The sequence below is a fragment of the Megalops cyprinoides genome, chromosome 14 (assembly GCF_013368585.1).
Source record: "Megalops cyprinoides isolate fMegCyp1 chromosome 14, fMegCyp1.pri, whole genome shotgun sequence".
Taxonomy (NCBI): Eukaryota; Metazoa; Chordata; class Actinopteri; order Elopiformes; family Megalopidae; genus Megalops; species Megalops cyprinoides.
The window spans coordinates 22,271,343-22,289,013 of NC_050596.1; positions in this window are offsets into that span (position 1 = coordinate 22,271,343).

The following is a 17,671-nucleotide window of genomic DNA, read 5'->3' on the forward strand; positions in this document are numbered from 1 at the left end:
TGCTCTGGGTATTTTCTGCCCCCCAACAACTGATCCAGGATCAGCTTACTCCAATCCTAGCTGTAACCCCAAACAAAGACTCTCTAGCAGTAGTAAGAAGATATCAGCCCGCATACTTCACATTGAACATTCTTTCTCCACCATTGCTGAACTGAAAGTTTCATCATTGAAACTCTTTGATTCTGTCTGAATAGCCACCAGAAGTCCTTATTCTGACCAGAAAGAAGCAAAGAGCACATAGCTGTTCTCATGATTTGAGATAAAAAAGACTTTGCCTGAAGAGTGAAATGTGAAAAAGCTAAAGATGATGCAGGGTCAGGCCTTAGCTTGCAGGAACAACGTGGCTTGGAACAACCTTCTAGTTCATGCAAGGAATCATGACATTGCACATATTCTGGCAGGGGAAAATTGTCTGGTGTCAAAAAAATAGCTTCAGGTAATCCTTAACCTTGTTCAACTTCTGCATAATAATATAGACCAAAAGTGGCAAGTGGGGCTGTGTCATTGACCTCAATCTTTATTTTACAGGTGTTGTTTCCATTCTGTCTTTCAGATACTAGTCCATGTCAGTAAATGAGCTAATGGAGAGACGGTGAAGATGAATGTGACTTTATGCAACCATATGTGGTTGACCTCTTCCAACCTTGAACAATTCCAAACATTTGTGAGTGTGTGTGTTTGTGTGTGTGTGTGTGTGTGTGTGTGTGTAATCCTAGATTTCAGTAACTTGACTCTACAAACTAAAAACAAATACTGGCAGATTTCATTTCAGGGTTGAGTTTCTGTGCGGTGGTACCCAGGTCATCCCCGTTTCATGAATATCTGTGAATTTTGAATCTACAACACAAAATCTTGATTCACACTGCATCTTGTCACAAACTTCTGAACACATTTTAAGTCATTCAGGGTAGCTTTTTCATTTTGTAGGCTAATTCTCAAGCCTGTTTCATCTCACAACACTAAATGCTCATACTGGTGCTTTATACTGTAAAGCATGAGTATGAGTAAGTATGGTTACATGTACATTAATGTATTCAGTTTTAATGCCTTAGTAATACTTGACTTAATCCCACTCAACTCAGAAAAGTGAAGACTGTATCTCGAGATGGTATGGCTATGATCAACTTTCCATGCTGCTTGGCTGTCTCCTCAGGGGCACTGAAAGTTGTCAGTTGTTACAGAAATGATGGATTTTTTGACCCTCTAAATTTACTGGGGATTTCCTGGGGGAAGAGTTGTCAAAGAGAGACCTGGGGTGTTTTCTATCAAAAATAATCTGCCATGTGATGAAAGTCAATATTTCGCAGGTAAAAGGCAAACAGCGATGACTGAAACAGGGCAAAAGAGACACTGAAAGTGAACATGAAACCATTGTGTGGGAACATTCTACAGAAAGCTGTGTGGTTGTCAGCGTAATCAGACACAGATTCAAATGTCTATTATTTCAGTAAACATGCAAATCAAGATATATTACATTTGTATTGAGGTGTCCCGATACTGTGTATCTTGAATAAGATAACATTTTTTTATACAGAATGATGGCAAAGAACTTGAATATTCTGTAATACAGATGGGCAAATTGCCTTGAAATCCTCTTATCAACAAACGGCCCTGAATGCTCCAGAAACGCTCATTTGACTCTCTATGCCCGTCAGCGCAAAGCCATGTAATTTGGTAATAATGCAATTTCATATTAGCTTACAACAGCTATCACAATATCTATCGCCACATTTTTTAGGATGCTCTGCTGAGAAGCACTCCCTGGTTTGCAAGTGTAATACAATTTTTCACACAATAAAAGATCAAGTTTGCACTTCTGCTGGGTCTGAATATGTACTGAATCACAACACTGACATTTTCTCCATTCCTTTATGCCAGAACCATAGTTTTTTTGAACATCCTTTAAATGGTAACATGCATTGTTCTTTAAATAAGAATTGATAGTAATAAGATGTAGTAATTTTAAGATTTATAGAAAAAGTAGATTTTTGATGACAATCCATCCAGTAATTCAGATGTATGCAACTAGCGCTAAATTGTAAATGTTTTATACATCTAAACAGTGGCCTTTCTTGGATTTTATTTTCTTGTAGAACCTCTTTTTAGTGCTTTTAAAACCAGTGTCTTAGTCATATGCAGCAGTGAGAGATGTTTTTGAACCATCAGAGGATAGATTCTTACAGCAGTTTAATTGAAACCCTTTCTGTGGCAAAGCGTACTGTAAATTTGAATAAGCTTCTTGCTGTTCTGCTGTATTTAAAAACAGGTCCCAGAGCTGCTGTCCTGGCCTGCTGAGTGGCACTCCCGGCAGGATTGTCCAAATTCCACCACTAATATTAGACACGGAGCTAATTTAAAACAGGCTCATCCCGATGCACGCCTACCCCCACTGAGATGTTTCAGTTCACCCAGAGAGGTCAGCAATCATGCATCTCTGTGCTAGACTGCAAATACTCCTTAACTTGCACAAATTAATGAGGCCCCACTGAAAAGATGGCCTTGGGGAATGCACTACTGTCACACCACACTGTTGTAATTTTGTTGGGGCTGCATTCGGGTATGCATTTTAAGGCACCTGGGGTGGTTCTAGGGACCATGTTTGGTGTGCTCTGCCAAGTATTGATCTGTCTGTAAGAGCCGTTGCTTTGTGTGCACTTGGACCCGTGCTTTTCAAAAAGCACTTTCCTTGAGGCTCATTTTTAAATAGTTTTTTTGCTTTCCTATGTTCAAATTGCTTTGAACTTTCAATGTAATATTACTATACAAATTAAGTTCTATCAGTGAGTTGAAGTCATTTTTCAAATATCAGACCTAAAATTACAGGGAACTAGGTTCATTCTCTACAGTTTTCCTACATTTGAATGTTTAGTCTCCCTAACCCCCCCACCCCCACCTGCACACATACCACTCCGTTCTCCCGGTGCTGCACGTGATTCCAACCAGTAGATAAGCTCCCTGTGTGCACCGTGCTAAGCGCTAACAAGCTAGCATCATCATTTGCGATGCCTGAATCTGTAATGCCCCCCTAAGGAGATTTAGTGTCTGATAGTTTCCTAATGGGATTAGAGGTAAATCTCAGAGGCCCTCCCATGTTCCCTGCTTCTGTACTGGGAGAGAAGGGGGGAAGATTTACCCCTGGCTCTGTATTTCAGCTGTCAAATATGGGCTCCGCCAAGCCAACCTGAGCAGAACTTCTCAGATCCACATTCCACTGCATTCCATTGGCAACTGTCCAATGCTGAAATCTTCCTATAATCAAATGTGTCATGCACAAATTAAGTTCCTTGCTGGAGCTAACAGTCTGAAAAGTGTATGCAACTTTCATCTCATGGGCAGGAATCATTCACTGGCCAGAGTGGTTTGATTTTTTCAAGTGACCTGTCTGAATGTGGTCTTTGTGGAGCAATCACAAAGATAATCTCAAATATCACAGAATCTAGCTTTGAAAACATGCAGGAACCTTGAATCCAGAGAACTTAACATTTTTTCAGGTAAACATATGTACTTAAAGCAAAGCCATTCTTTTCATTGCACCAAAAGCAGTGAATGAAAGACTTGTCTGACGGGGAACATAAAATTAATCTTATGCAGTACAATGGATGTTGCACTCTTTCATAATGCTGGCATGCCACACATAACATTCCATAACATAAGACATAACAATCATCTTACCTGAATGCTTGTAAAAATGTGTGCTACTGGGGAAGGTGTGATAATTTATGCTTTCTCCCTGTCTTATACCACAGGGGTATAAACAACATTGCAGTTTACTGTAAATAATAACAGAATCGCCTCGAGGAATGAGAAAACACACATTGTGGTTACACGTTACACAGGTCACATAAGTCAATCAAATGCTTACAAGCCACAAGCTTTTTTTTCACTGGGCCATGTGCCATATGGCTGATTAGAGAGCTTACATTAGGAGACATCTCACTTTGTAGCAGTGAAAATAACACTATGCAAGAGGTGCAAATCCCAAAGGGAAGGGGGTTCACTCTGCATATAGAATGTTTTTGAAGTCCTTTTTTTGTTTGGTTCTTACAATGACTCCTATGCAAAAAGTAAACTTTTCTGCAAAAAATGAAGCCTGTTTCAAGAAGGAAACCTCAATAAATGAAATACATTTCATTTGAGGTAGACAGATCATTTGTTTGATGTTCTATTTAAGGAGTTCGGTATCTCTTGCATCTTTTGAAAATTTTTCCCACTGTTGTAAAGTTGACCTTTTTTCCTTAGCAGCACAACCAGCTTCTGAGAACATTTCCATTGCTCACAGTGCTGTGAAAGACAGAACGAACTGTGTGTGCTGTATCTTGGGTGATGTTAAGAACTAGCTCTTGAGAAAGGTCACACAGATTCTTCTCTTTAAAAAAGTTTAGACAGAAGTCGAGTGTGTGCTGGAGTATATTTGATTTGTATCTGTTCTGGGGACACTGCATCACACTAAAATATTGTTTGTTTAAAACAAATAAAATTAGAAACAAATAGAAACATAAAAAATAATAATTAGTACTTTGCCTGGGTCAGGCTGTGTGCTGAGAAGGAAGGTCAAGGAATTGGGAACAAAAGCATTGTACAAAAACTGTTGTATATTGCATATGTGCATCCTTATCACGCGCGTAGCTGATGTAGATCCAACCAGCACTGTCGCAGAGAAGATCAAGGATTAAACACTCTGTCTTTCAGGAGGAGAGTTGCTCTGTTCTTCTGAGTGTTGGCTGCCGATGAGGCGAGAGGGCCCGTCAAGAGTGACAGCAAGCACGAATGAAAGGGCCAATGAAATAAAATGGGCTTTTAATTACTGGAGGAAGGCCGTTTCCAGCATGCCCGTGCTCTCCGCAGGCGGCCAGTCTCTCCCTGACTCATGCTGGATAGCAGCAGGAGACCAGCTTCCAGGGGGGAAAGAAAACATTACGTTAAGAGAGGGATAGGAGAGTGGAAGAGAGAGGGAAGGGAGACAGGGACCTTCTAGATGAAAGGCATTTCATCAGTTTGAATTACTTTAGTTTGTTTTCACTCTTGCCATCAGAGGGCGACAGGGTGGAGGAGGCGGGTACAAGTACCGATACTGATGTGGTTTACGTATGTTTCCTTATCTTTTTGTTGGCTTTCATCCTTGAAGAACCTTTAAAACATTGTGCTTTAATGCTCTGGATAACAAAGGACAATGTGGGAGTGCTTGAACATTAACATTACAACTGCAGAGCAGCATGAATTATGAAAGATACTCATTCTGTATTAGAAGTTACGCCCATTAAATGAGACACCCAGAGTGGCTCTATGCAAAAATAAATCCCAAGAATAGTGTTTGTTTGGACGAAAAACTTTTTGGTAAACTTGCAAATTCATTGCCAGATATGATAAAATTACTACCGCTAGCTATTTTTTTAGAAAACAGAATGGGAAACGGGACTGCCTGTGGGATTCTTGCTTTCATTATAGGAGATGGAGAACAAATGATAAAGACCACTTTGCGCGGGACTGTGGGAAATCTGATTATGATGGACACTGAATCACTCATCAAGCGTTTGTCGTTGAACCATCTGCAGCACAGTCATTTCCGAGCCACATTTGGGTATTTGTTCCAAGGGTGGGCTCCAAAGCTGCGAAATTGCACTTAAGCAAACACGCCAAGAGGCTGCGTTCTCCTCCTGTCTATTGGGTAAATTTGTTTCCTTGCTATTACTGTAATTATTGCCTCATTACATAAGAGCAGTTGACCTCAGGCTGACTTGGAATGCCTCCCCCCACCACCCCTAGTCTTCCCCAGCAATTTGAGTGCTCCTATGGTGACAACAGCTGCCTGGGGTTTTGTAAGAGTAAAGCTTAGCCTGTTAGACTTCATTTAGATGCATCTTGTCCTCAGATGTGCATCTGTTGTTGAGTTAAATGTGAGGACTTTCATCTAAACCAGGCCGGCTCATGATAGTGCTCTTTCCACATAAATAACATTCATTGTAAGTAATGATACTTTATTTGTGTGAATTTGTTCTTACATATAACATTCGCTTCTGACCGAAATTTGCACCAAGGTGTGCATATCACCATGTACTGATAATAAATACATGCATAACCCATTCCACACTCCATTCAGCATGACACATGACACTTGTTTGCATCATGTCGCTACTAGCAATTGGAGGAGAAGGGGGAGCACATCTATCCCATGATTCTGTGCTGGCGCTAGGAAGAGAATAAACCCTTTGAAGCCAAGGAGTTTTCTCTGTCTCTCTTCACTGCAAGCTGTGGTTCGATGTTCAAACATACCAGAGAACTCGACAAAGAAGAGCAGACATTGATCTCATCTCGAGAGCTTAGCAACCCTTGGGCCCATCAATGCCATGAGGTCCGCATGAAGACCATCATCCTGTGGAATTATCCTGTACTCCGTGGGCTAAGCCTCAATGCCTCTGACAGTAAGGCCTGGATTACTGTATGTCTGAGCAGTTTGTCATTCTGAACAAGTTTAAATAAGGCTAACCTTTTATTTCTCATGCAACAAGTTTAGCGACAACAAAAACTGATGAAACAGATACAGTCAAAAAGCAACACTTGCAAACTGTCAAACTGCAAAGAAGGAGGACTGAATAGCTGTTCTAGGTAGACAGACAGATGCCAGGTACATGAGGAGGTGTAGGATTACAACACTGCATGGACTTCAGTGACCTTTTTGTGAACACATTCTATGAGGTGTAGACCTTCTGTTTGTGTCATCTTACCAGAACCAATTGACACTTTGGGCCAAAGCACTTAAAGAGCTTTCAAGTTTAAGAATTTAGTGCAGTACTCAAACACTTCACAATAAGCCCAAATGCTTTTGGGGTCATGACCTGGCACGGTTGCATACAGAGCAACTCTTTTACTCTGGGAACTCATTGAAGTGCATCTTTTTTATATATATAAAAGCCACTTTGAATTTAGTTTGCTACCTTAAACTGTGTTCAAACTATTTTTCATGAATGTTTGCTTAGCTGGCAGCAAAACCATAAAGACTTGTTGTTATCTCCGATATGTTATCAAACAAGAGACTGAACTTGTTCGCTGTTATGCTGTAAATATTTTATATAACCAAAAACCAAAATGAAAATAAAAGGGCTTTCAATCACATGACTTTAGGATCACACATAGCAAAGCGTCATATGAAAGGCTGATACACAGGAATGACAATCTGATTGCCAAAAAATTCAACAGAGAATATGAAATAAAACAGATAAGTCCTTTATCTACATCAAGGCAGTTCAGCACGATCATTTCAAGAGCCTTGTGTGTTGCCTATAAGACATGTCCAGTTTGACACTGTTCATCCTGGAGGAGAAATCATTCATCAGGCTGGGGCATGACAGCTGTCCTGCTTGTGCCATCCTGCCCCATTGGATTCATTGTGTATGCTTGTGTTACACAGAAATAGATACATTGGGTGGCAGTATGGCATAGCTTTGAAAGAAATGGGCTTATATCCCAAGGGCTGCAGGTTTGACTCTCTGGTGGGGCACAGTCATAAAACTGAACAAGTTACTACAAGGTAACCTAAATTGCTCCTGTAAATATCTGGCTGTACAAATGAGAGGCATGTAAAAATGTAAGTTTTGAAGTCAGCCTGGTTGTTTTGAAGTGTCTGCAAAGGACAAAAGTAATGATTTTTCTTGATAATTTTTAAAATTATTTTATCGTATTATTTTATTATTTTTTATACACAAATAAACATCCAGGATAATGGCAACAATAATGGAAATAATCATGGTTTTTTAACACGTGTATACATACACATACTCAGTTATATCAATCCATGAATATAAACAGCATGCACGTCTACACACACTTACACCCACTCTCACATGTTTTTTGTCTTTCACTGGGTAGTCTGCATGAAGCCAGATCTGTCCACAAGGCACAAATCATGCAACCCACCACTGGCTAAAGTGCACCCAAAGCTGTTGTAAAAAAAATGTGGCCTGCTCTTTAAAAAACAATAAGAATAGTTTTTTTTTCCATAAGTATAGTCTATATGTAGAAATGATTACATAGCTGTAGGTTGAAATCTGAGATAGAATACACCAATATTGCTCATAATACAAAACAAATAAAACCCTATACCTTCAAAAATCATACTTGTGTGTGTGTGTGTGTGTGTGCGTGTGTGTGTGTGTGTGTGTGTGTGTGTTTGTTTGTGTGTCTATCCTTTTATTAATTTTTTCATCTTTAGATTTTTATCCTGTCTGCACACAAACACTGAATATATGTGAGCTGACATATTCAATGGGTGGAGGTTTGTGTAATAAGTGACAGAAAAGAGTGCTGGTGGCCACGGTTTATGAAGATAAAGTTCAAGTTCAAGAGTACAGTACAGCAGTCAAAGTAGTAGAAGCAGCCCAGAATGTGATATGTGGAGGGGAGACATTTGTCGGTGTGGCACTACTGGTTCTCAGCTCCATTAAGCCGCAAGTTCTTGGCTGCTTTCCCACTTGGCATGTGACTCAGACTATTATTCCAGCAAGGGGGACTAATTCTGTTGTTCCTTGTGGGCTGCACAGCATTGCTCTTTAAAACTAAGAGGATATCTTCCAAGGAGGAAATACAATCAGCTGATTGGCTTTACAGAACCATACAGATTGGTTAAAACTATAATATAATGAGCCTTACAGATGACCCGGATTAAGACAAACCAGGCCATGTGACCATGAGGTCGGCTGTGTGTCATGGACCATCAGTGTGTGCAGCGTGTGTAAAAGGAATGGGAGATCAGGTGACCCACCTTTGCAGGCCTTTGTGGTCACACTTCCTCTCTCTCTCTTTCTCTCTCTCTCTCCCCCCCTTTTTCTGCATGTCAGCTTTCAGCATTTGTGAAAGCCAAAACTGCTGATATTACACAAAAAGAAACCAAAAGTGTTTATTGCACTGTAGAATTCAAATTGTCAACGAGCCTGATGAGGGGCCATGTTACTGAAGACAAAGAAAATTTTTTTAGCATTGGAAGTGACATGATAGAACAAACCTCAGGCCCCCTCCAGCACAAATAAAAATCTATTAATCATTAAGCTCCAATCCGCTGTATAAGGCTATCTTATCTTTCTTAAAAACCCCATTTTTATGACCGGGCAGGGGTGAGATAACACTCTTTAATAAATCCTGCTGTGGAATAATTTTCCCCACTGATGGACTTTCAGATTCAGATGAAATGACATCAGAGGGCAAGAGTTTTCTTTCAGCGGTTTCATTTACTGTTCCCTTTGGTTGTGTGAGCGAAGAATGCAACTGAAGTGCATATCTCTGTACCTGTGTGCTATGCATGGCATCATGTTTAGTGAACCAGGCTTGTAAAAACAATATGGCAGGTCCTGGAGTCCTGGTCACGGCTGTATGCTGTTGAGCATGGTTCTTATTTTAAATTGCTTCAGCAAATGTCCTGTTGTAAAGTGGATTTGTGCAATGCTGTGTAAATCGCCCCAGCTACAGTTGTCTGCTAAGTAAATGACACAATTCTTCCAATACAGCTGTGTTCTGATATGCATTATTCACATTTGGTGCTACATGAAACAAGACGTCTATGACAGTCATTTTTATTTAGGTGTATTGAGCTGAATATTTCCCTTGTAAAATATCTGATACGGCACATCAAAAGTGGCACAATATTTCTCTAAGAATATACACATTTGGTTAAACTTGGTTTAGGTGAACCACAAGACACGATACATCCAGTACTTCATGTGATCAATTTTGCTCAATTAGGGGGTAAAACATTTGCAAGATGGTGTCATCCAATGGGGACCACGCATGACACGTATGAGTGTTTCTCACAAAGCAGGCCTCTAAAGCATGTTATCTTTTTTCGTCCTGTGATACCCCTAGCTACCTCCTGCCAAATCAAATGTGACCAGACCATCTTCTGTACACAAACACGCGGAGCTACTTGTGTGTTTACACATTAACTTACAGAAGAATTGGATTAGGAAATTATTCACGGGTAACAAATGCACCAGGCAGTGCACCACAACAGCTGGCTTCCCTCAGCATGTCACTCTATCACCTTGAGCTGCACGTTCATTTGAGGACAAAATCAGAGGCGTAATCTAGTCTGGTCCAACATCAGTAAGGATTTGATTGCAGAGGCAGCACTCGCAGACTTTTTTCCTCATATTTTCCGAGCTGCTCAGGGACTCTTTTAAGCTCAGTATCTGTGCCGTTTCCTTCCGTACAGATCCAATATTTCCCACAAGTCCCGGTATTCTGCCTGCAGGATGTTCTCTCTCTATGGGTTGAGAAATGTACTTGGCCTTTTCGGCGCTGAGGTCCTCTGCTTTTCCAAGCAATGCGTCTCTCTGTGTGACCCGTTTCTATGTATATAAAAAGAAGTAACATAAAGGCCACTAGAACAAAATAGTGTTTGTTACATAAATGCAAGGAGAGCAGTAAAGAGTGGCATGTACCACCAGCATGTTTCATTTTTCAGAAGTTTTTTGTAGGTCTCCTGGAAGCTATGTTAGACCCTGGGCTAAGTCTCACAAGGAACTGTGGAAACTAAAATGATCTACACCAAGCTTTGCATATTTTCAAGATATAACTTTACCATGTGTGTTTTTTTGTTTGTTTTATCCATGCAAACTTATATATGCAGTGGGCAAAGCAGGTGATAAGCATAGCCTTAAAAATATTCATGGCTTTGTAGTTGTAGAGCAATAATCATGTCTGGACAGTAACCTTGAAATTCGATAGTGAAATGAAACTGCTTGTGAACATTAGATACAAACCAGGGGGAAATGTTTGCACAGATTATAACACTTTGCTGCAGGGTGGGAGTATGACTAGCCAGGCCCTTGTTCTGACAAATACTGGCGCCACAAACTAAAATGTGGACTTCCAGCCAAGCTGTTGCTTCATCAGTCTATATATACACAGTATGTACACAATACCTGTTATACATAAGCTATAAAGGGAAAAGGTGGGGCAGGCACAAGTTATTGACAGGCATGCCCTTTGATGTCCTGCTCTTCCAGTAAAATGAGTAAGACTGCAGTCAAATCTGATCCAGCAATTTCATCAATTTCAGACTGAGATTGTCAGCTATTGACAGAGCCATGCAGGTGGTAGAAAAGTCAACCCTGGCAATAAATTAAACACTTCTGAACCCTAATGTCTTTAAGCACACTGGTCAGAGAACGGAGCACGGTAAAGGCAATCTCATGTCTCCAAGGCTGGTAGAGACAAATGTCCAGAATAATTAACTTCACGACTCTGACTATTATAATGCTGCTAGAAAATGATATATGTGACAAAAATTGAGCTGGCTCAATTCTCAGAGATTGTAAAGAAGTAGAGAGTGGGAACCCCACCCCCATCCAAAATGTCCCTAGGTTACACCAGTAATCCCATGTCACCTATTGTCCCCTGAACACTAAAGCAGCGATCATACTCTTAGGTCACTCTTTTCAAGTCCAATTAGTGTCTGTTTTCTGCAGTGACCCAAGTAATGAGGACACACTTATCTGCTGCAGTTGAAAGACAACTGACCACACAGAGTATGCATGAACTTGTGCACTCGCACAATTCTGAACCACTGTTATTAAAGAACATCCTCATAAAGCAATATAGTACATAATACATAATATTACAGCAGGTGCACTCTCTGTTAATGTTAAAATTCTTAACATGTCGCCATATGGTGTTCAATCTTTGTGGCGATCGCAGTCACATTTGCCTTCATCAAGGTTTTTATGTACAGTGTACAATGCTATGTGTACAGTACTGTGTTTCTCTCTGAGCACTGCCCTGTGGGTCACCCTCTTCTAATGTAATTAAAAGCACTTACAGATGGAATATGAAAAGTGCAGGTTTCAGCTACATTGCTACACTTATCACTTAGAGGACATTTTCTGTACCTTTGACATATAATCATCTGCGTAATGTTTTTTTTTCATCGCACAAAATGTACATTCTGTACCCTTTTTGAAGGATGATTTATTTTTCATTCAATTATACATTGAAAGGCAAGGGTCAGGCCAAGGATGTGCCGTGGAATTGCTGTCCCCTGACAATAATGTAAAATTAAAGAAAAGCTGCCAAGCATGAAATGACTGGCATGGTTATGTACGCTTGGCTAAGTACATTTTACCATGGCAACTCCAAGGGGGGGGTGTACATTGCATGTCTGTTCACACTAGCACAGTTGAACACTCTGCCTCAATAACTGCACTGTATCTTTTCTAAAGGTATGCTCATCACATAATGATGAGATTATTCAGTGCTTTTCAAAAGCCAATGGATGCCATGCATGTGAATACTCTGGAGGAGAGTGTGCACGCACGCACGGACACACACACACACACACACACACACACACACACACACACACACAGTTCTCCATAGCCCCTTTTGAGTATAGAATCTTTTGGATCTTCTGGGGTTTCAGGGTGGCCCTCCTGATTCTCCTCATTTTCCCTACTTGTGAATGAAAGGGTGCATATATCGTGTGGCCAGCCTTCCCATTAATGTGATTTAAGAGAACAGGAGGTAATGCGATTTACTGGCACTTAAGCCAAGCTTAAAGTTGAAGAGGAAGGAGAAACACATAAGAGGCAGGATTGCAGTTGACCATTTGAAGGGAAAAAAAGTATTTTTCAGAGGAAGTATTTTTCCATTTACCTACAGTTGGGAGTTTATTTCAGTTCAAGGAAATACATTTAGGAAAATCAATTGTTTGAAATCGTATTTACAGCTTTGGCAGTTGAATCATAAATAATTTATGTTTCATTCTTCTGCCCCACATTGTTTGGGCTGATATATTGTGGCTGACTGTTCAAAATGGCTAGAGTAAACACAACACTGTCTGCAAAGCCATTGGTCTTTTTAAAACCGAAAGCCTGTCAGTGGTAAAGACTTCCTGCTGGCCATATTGCCACCACTGACCAAACGTGTTGTTCTGGTATGAAATTTCAGCAGTTCTACTAACGCTCAAATTTGCTTGTTCTTATAAATGCACAGGGTGGGGGAGTCTCTAGTTTTGTGACATACATCGTGACTTACAGAGTTATGTTTGGTGAGATTGACCAAGAATCTATAAATCGGCTTTGTAATGGTTCACTTGATGCATGGATGTTTCCAAATAAGTATTTTTGGGGGGATTCATTTTGAAATGTAACAGTAGAATTTGTTCAAGACTTAAAAACAGCTATATCGGTGTTCATTCTGAATAACCATCCATCATTTTGCTTTCCTTGCACATGGCGGAAGAGACTTAGCCACGAGACGAGGGCTTGTTGTGTGGTAAACAGGGAGTGGCTAAAGAATCATCACTGCAGAAACTTTTAAATGTCAAAGCAACTTGACCTCCAACTGTTTTTGTCAGCATGGTCCCATTTTTCATATTCTCTGAGAAACAAGGATTGGTGGGAGCTGTGGGGATGGCTAATAAGGACTATTTTGTTCTGCTGGACTTTTGCATTTTCAATGAAAAAAAAAAAATCATAAAAAAATGCTGATGAAAACACCAGGGGCTCAGGTTGCATCAACACATAAATGCTTCCAAATGGAATGAGCAGAAATGTGAAAAATTTCTCCTTGTTTCACAATAATCGAGCTAGTCTCATTGTTAAAATGTTGCTGCCATTCACAACATGAGAAACACTAATATAGCTATGTTTCTTGGCTGTTAAACTAATGTTCTTTTTACGTTTTCATCAGGACATCAGGTTCAACCTACATTGGGGTGGGGGGGCTGACATGTGACCTGATGGGCATCACGAATGGCCGTATGTTTGCTCGTTCAAGGACAAAGAGTGACAGTGAGAGACAACATGCATTAATAGAGGCATCGCCTGTCTCCAGACATCTGTCGTATGGGAGCTTATATACTCTTTGAAATCCATCTTGATAATCATCTGCACTTTTGAAACTTTGATTAAAAGTTAATGAGTCCACCAAGGGTGTGCTATGATCAGAATGTGAGAAAGCTGCAGAATTTTGATGATTAACATATGACCCTTTGGTGTTTGGAGAGAAAGGGAAAGGGGGTGGGGGGGTAGTGCTGCTCAAAACCCTTTGATATGTGTGAGTGCAGATCTGGGTTAAATACACATTTACATATGAGTATTTTATGCTGTTTTAAATACCTTCAAAATACATTCCAATACTGGAGCTTCCAAGTGCTCAGCTGGTGAGATGCTCATCTTCAGTGCAGACAGAGCCCTCCAGAGTCCTCCAGTCCAGATTTGATTTTCATCAGCTGACATTGACTTGGAGCCCACAGAGGTGGAGAATATTGGCTTTGCTATGCCAGGGTGGTGGTGGGTTTGTTAGCACAGTTACCTCATCTCTCTGCTCTCAGGCACCCTGATTCATCAGGTAACCACAAGCCATTCAGCTGACATGTGAATTACATGTTACTGAGAGATTCTCAGAGAGTGAACAGCGATTGGGTCTGAAGTTATGTCCTCCAGTGCTGAACAGGTACTCTACAGTAGCAGAGGACGCTGGTGTAAGCAGACACTCAAATATTAGTCTGCTTATTGTCAGATGAACAGAAATGTGTGGTTTCTAGAATGTAAGATCATCTTCCCCTAATAGCAGATGTGGAGTCTTGAGATATTCCTCAACTTCTTGCTAGAGAATATTGAGCTCAGGAGAAGGAGTCTCATTAAGTTTTCTTGACTTGTAGTTTGAAGGCTACCACCTCCTCTGTCATTCCGATGAACGCAATAATGATGAAAGCAATATCCTTCCTCTTTGTTGTAAGTGGAGGAATTTCTCTGTACCGTTGCTTTACAATGCTGTACAATGAGTATTGGATCAAAGGCTGCAGCCACTTTGTTTAACTTTTTCTAGATGGACACAGATGCCTTTGGGCAGTAAATGAGTGTGCCATTGTACTTGAGGTCACTAAGACTGAAGTGATTGCGGAGGTGGTTGTACCACTTAAGGTGTCATGCATAACTGTGTTTGCTCAGAAAATGAATAATGTAGTTTGCTATGATCTTGGGTGACTCATACCACAGCCTTCTTTTGGGTCACAAGGATCAGGTGTGTTGAGAGATGGCTTAAAGTTCCAGGCTTGCGACTTCAGCCTACATCTGCTATAGTTTTTTTTTTTCCTGTATTATTATAAGACTACATGAAGCTCAAGTTCTTCAGTAGAATAAAGAACATGAAATGACAGGACAGCTCCTGTTTGAATCTTCCCCAGAAGTTGTCTGTTTTTTTTCTCACTATCAGCCCTCATTCATTCTGCCCTTAAAAAGAAAACTTTGGCCAAATACATACTTTCCTTTCTCACTCTGTGAAATTCCAAAGCAACTAAATAGCATACTATTAGAACTACCTTGCTATGATAGTTGTAAGTAAACAATTTGTTTTTCTTACACTTGGACATTGGTATGTGTTATTAAGAAAAGAGTGAGTATCATGAAAAAAGTTACCTTGTGAAAGAATATGTGCTTTTAACCTTCAGATTTTAATAGCTATGCTAAGAGAAACATTCAGCTACCATTCAAGTGACTTTGCATGTGCTGCAGACATAATACGCAAAACTTAAAGCCACATTTAGGTCTGTTGTTCTCCAGTCATGTATGAGTTCCATAGGTAAAACTAATTTTAATTCCTTTGAAAGCTGGGTTAATCACAAACACATTTCAAGCCTGTTCGCAATATACAGCACATATGCACTTTTGAAAACAAAACAAAAGAAACACAAAGAACAGGTAAGTACACACAATACCCGCTTTATTGATTTCCATTTACTTTTGCAGTTTTATCTATCTGTCAGCCACATTTGAGTGTACGTTCCAGATTTATCATTAATGAAAGTTTCAATCTTCAGCATGGCAACATGTTATTCTGGGTATGACAACATCACTGCAGCCTTCAAAAACATACACTGTGACAAATCACTGTTGACAACAAAGCATTCCAAGCATCTTAGTACTGGCATACCTTGAGCCACAGGCACGGGAGTAAAAGTGGAATGGAAGGTCCAGTACGTAAGGCCATGCAGAAGCTATTCATCGCTACCTCTTTGGAGGGGGTAAAGGGTATCTGTTGATCCCTTCAACCTATTAATCACTGCCCCATCCATAAAAACCAACATGTCTGATATTTGACTTCATTGACCTTTTTTAACTTTTTCACCAAGTCACAAGGGACACTGAGGCACTGAGTTCTGCAAGAAAACACAAACCAGCAATGGGTGAGCACCACTCACTCTGTCCTCATCACGCACATTTTGTGGATCTGTTCCAGCATATCTTGTCAGGACACTGTGGTTGTACGCAAAATGCAGGTATAGTTTTAGAATTTCTGTTGCATGTAAAAGTAGCTGGTCAGTGCCCAATCATCTCTTTATGAACTGACAAGTTAAGATTCAATGTACATTTGTTGAACAGTCATGCAGGGTTTGTGAGATCTGTGAGAACTGAACAGGCACTGTTCAATGTCTGAGAATCTTTTGCTGGCCTTTTTGCAGCCTTGTGGTAAAACAAGCTACTCTTGGAACTTTGGGGGACCCTCTTAGTCAGTGAATGAGTGAATGATTCTGTTATCTTTATGGCCTCTTCCTCCAATCACAACCATAAAAGCCATTTCCTTTAAAGTTCCACTTCCATTTCATCACTCACCAGAGTGATCATTATACCCCTTTCCTAAACCAAGCATTTATATCAAGGCTATTAAAGTCAGACACAGAGGCCTCTGGTAGGTAACTCTATAGCATGCAGATAGTTATCTGAAAGTAAATGTTGATTTTTGTGTATTTCTGAAGTATCTTGTGTGCCAATTAATGCTTTCAAGGTGAATATGGTGTCCTTTGCCAAGACCAATATAGAACTGCTGTGACAAATATAGCACAATGGCAAGTCCTTCAAGGTTAACATACAGAAAGCAGTCAAAGGCTTTTAAAATATAGTATTGTCATGTCTACCTGGTCAAAAACATATAAACTTCAGCACGCTATGAGGACAATTGGAAGTGATTACATTTGTTTTTGGTTTCCAGTGGTGGTGGGGATGTGCAATATGTGGAGACCAAGGTCTGTGAGGGTTAGGAAGATTAATAAAACTACAAAAAAATAAAACACCTTCACACTGGATCAATGGGCATGAGCATGAAGCACGGTCGCCGATGAGTGAAGTTTCTCATGTTACTGGTAGATACAAGTTATCACATTATATTAGGAACTGTTCATTGACACAGTTCTTTAGTTGTTGTTTCTTGTAGAATTTGCAAATGCTCACGTTCTGTTTTTAGTAGAACGACAGTGAACCCTTTCAACCAATAGTTGCTATTGCTATTGCTGTTGTTATTGTTTCACTTGGTGGTCAGATGTATAACCTCCACACCTAAATGTCCTCAGGAATTTTGCAAAGCAAGGCCGACCATCTCAAGCCCCAAAAAGACTGCCCACTGTCTTGAGAGTCAAAGAAGACCTCTGACAGAGAGCCAGCTCATCAGTTAGGAAGTTGAAATCTGCTTCTGGAGCCATAAATAAATCTCTTACAAGATGAATATGAAGGCGATATCATGGTTGTCCAGTGGACATCTTTTACATTTTTTCCACAAGTCCTTCTGTATGTCTTTGTCTTTATTTTTTGTACCCTAAATGTTCCCTGTGGACTACACAGTGGCAAAGGGCTGCATGTTTCATCAAAAGGTCTAATGCATTTCCTCTACTTAGAATGGATAAAAATAT